Source organism: Pseudophryne corroboree, chromosome 11 (genome assembly GCF_028390025.1).
Source record: "Pseudophryne corroboree isolate aPseCor3 chromosome 11, aPseCor3.hap2, whole genome shotgun sequence".
In the NCBI taxonomy this organism is placed as follows: domain Eukaryota; kingdom Metazoa; phylum Chordata; class Amphibia; order Anura; family Myobatrachidae; genus Pseudophryne; species Pseudophryne corroboree.
In genome coordinates this window covers 45,487,931-45,491,376 of record NC_086454.1, presented here as the reverse complement: position 1 = coordinate 45,491,376, position 3,446 = coordinate 45,487,931, and positions in this window count along the sequence as shown.

Sequence of the window (3,446 nt, the reverse complement as noted above, 5' to 3'; positions counted from 1 at the left end):
TGGAGAGACCCCTGCATCTTAGGAGAGCCATTCAGTCTGACACAGGACAGAGCAGAGCAGCCATTCAGTCTGATTGGATAGAGCAGTAGCGATGCAGGCGCCATGTTTTTGCACGTACGAGCTTGCAGCTGATGGCAGATATATGCCCCTACAACGGTCAAGACACGCCTGTGTTTTTCCAACCACTCCCCATTAACCCCTCCAAATGGTGACTTCCTGTCAATCTTTTTCCCATGAAATCCTCAGTGCGAGCGAGGTAGCAGCAGCAGCTTGACGCATGCAAATTGCGATCGTAGCACGTGCGCAGTTGTCTGATAATTTCTCCGTTGCATGAACATCGGCAATTGCCTACAAACATGAATTAGGCACATTATCCGGGAAGTGGAAATAGAAATAATATTTACATAGGGGTCAGTATCATCTTCTCGGACCTGCACTATTGTGCGGTATTGTGTGTCCAGATGTTACTCTCTAATATATGTATATTATGCCCTATACCTGTCATGGGCTGTCAAACGCTTAAACGTGTCTATATTCTGAAACGATGACCAGATGCAGTGGTCACAGAATGAAATAGGGGATACATGTCATTGCCATTGATAGAATAATGTAGGATTAGTCTACTTTAGTCTGTGCCCGAGTTATGCAAAAAACAACACCCAAAACGTCATGTCGACCTTTCCATGCATCGACCTGTCCCAGACATTTTCACAGGTTGAAATGTTTTTCTGTGTCGACCAAGTCAATGTCGACCAATAGTGGCCGACCTAGTCACTGTCAAACTAATCCATGTCAACCCATTGATCCATAACTAGGTCTGGCATGGGGCATATTTCTACCAGAGAAACATACAGGGATAAGCGGGAGACCCGGGAATGGGGCATTGGTGCGGGCAGCAGGGAAACACATGTGAATACTTTTTATTATTTGTGTCTCTGCCAAAGCAAGTTTTATATTTAATACCAGGATTGTGCAGGAGGAAGAATAAACTGATACCAAGTTCTGATTTCTGTTCCCCAGATCAGGCCCCACGGCAGCTGTTCCGGCTTAGAGCTCAGGAACGTCAGTAAATGGAGATATATACACATTGTAATTTGTGATAGATAGATAGATAGATAGACAGACAGACAGACAGACAGACATATAGGAGCCAGATATATGGAAAGAAAGAAACAAAAGAAAAGAAAAGGAAAGGAAAGAAAGTAAGGAAAGGAAAGAAAGAAAGGAAAAAAAGAAAGAAAGAAAAGAAAGGAAAGAAAGAAAGAAAAAGAAAGAAAGAAAGAAAGAAAGAAAAGAAAGAGAAAGAAAAGAAAGAGAGAGAGGTAGATAGATATGGGTATGGATAACAAAGGTCTACAGTCATTAGGTCGACCACCATTGGTCAACATGCATTAGGTTGACAGGGTCAAAAGGTCAATACATGGAAAAGGTCGACCTGACAAAAAGTCGACAGTAATAAAGGTCAACATGGTGAAAAGGTCAACACATGAAATGGTCGACATGGCAAAAAGTCGACAAAAAAGGTAGACACAACATGTTACTTTTTTGGGTGTCATTTTCACCGTCAAAGGACGTGGAACCCCAATTAGTGTACCGCGTCCAATCGCCATGCTTTGAACAGGTTACTATTCCCAATTTGATAAAGCTGCAGGACCTGCAACGAAACGCGTCAGAAAGGAGGCTATTGGGATCACTATCTTTCTGTTTACTACTGCCCGAGTGTGCCCGGACCAGGACTGGACCTTGCTGTCAGCAAAATTACTGTGGTGATTATTAACAACAGGACTACCACTATTCCTCCATATCTGAAGAGGACGCCGCGATGCAGTGAGGACCCGCAATTATGAACTTTTTATGAGACAATTTCAAGGGATTTACCTCCAGCGACAAAATGTGGTAAATAACTCTGTAGGACTGCGCTGTCAGTCTATGATTAACTTTTCACCTATCTACCATCCGGTCCAAACAAAACAGGAACGGATCACACAGAGAAGGCACTTGTTTATGTGACCCCTTTTTAGCAATATCTGATTTTATATATATATATATATATATATATATATATATACATATGTGGATGTTTATGTTAGTAAAGTGTTTTTAAGATTTATTAAATATTACCAATTGGCATTCAATCCTTCTACTATACCTATTTTTAACACTAGTGCTGCTATATGGTTCTTTTTTTGGTTTGTATTATTGGGGTGTGACTAATACTATCCCGAATATTTAGCAGCAGCTTAGTTAAACAGCTCATTAAAGCGCCCGATCATTTATCTTTTTGATAAATTTCTTCTTGCTACTATTCCCAATTGTAGTCCACGTGGATGGTGAAGATTGTTTTGCTAACCCCCCCCCCCAAAAAAAAAAAACTGTGTCAACCATTTGCACTGTCAACCTTTTACATGTCGACCAAGGTCATGTCGTCCATAGATAGATAGATATCCCACATGTGGTGTAGGTGTTTTCTCATGGGCATGCTGGCATTGAATACTCCCCGGCTAGCTCGGTCTTTTCTTCTCTTTCCACAGGTTCTGTGGGGCAACTCTGAGACTAGGGGGCAAGTCAAAGCGAGTGGCCTCTGCCTTTCTACCAGCAACTGCAATAGAAAAATAGGTGTGCTCAAAGTCATGTAGGCGTGGCATTAGTCAAGCCACGCCCACATGACTATTAGCACTATGGGCGTGGTTTAAATAGCCAATTAAAACATATTAAAAATGATGTCAGAGTTATCAACAAATAAAGTACTTACCACACACACACACACACACACACACACACACACACACACACACACACACACACACACACACACACACACACACACACACCGCAGGCTGGTCACTGTTGGGATGGGATCCCTAGGGGGATCAGCTCCACAAAGAAACATGCGGCTCTCTCCCTTAGGTGGGACAAGCACCATGCTGATAGCACTAAGACAATAATCACGGCCGGATCTAGACTTTGTGGCGCCCCGGGTGAAAAAATAGGGGTGTGGCTTCACGGAGAAGGGGCGTGGTCAGTTATGCCCCCTGTAGAGTTGTGCTCCCAGTAGAGTTGTGCCCCCTAGTTGCGCCGTGCCCCCAGTTCTGTGCCCCCTGTAGAGTTGTGCCCCCAAGTTGCGCCGCTGAAAAAAAATAAAATAAATACAAATAAATGAATACTTACCATCCCCGCTCCTGCTTCCTGACCGCTGCTGCCCTCCGTCTCCGGCCGCCGCTCCTCTGATCTATGGGAGAGACGTCATGACGTCTCTCCCATAGCACCGCATAGACACTAGAGGTCAATTATGACCCCTAGTGTCTATGTGCCGCTCCCACAATGCAGTGCGGTGCGCAATGACTTCATCGCGCACCGTACAGCACCGCATCTACTGAGCACCGGGGGGCACCAGTAGCGGATCTTGCCACGGCAGCGGTGCCCTCCGGACGGCGGCGCCCCAGGCA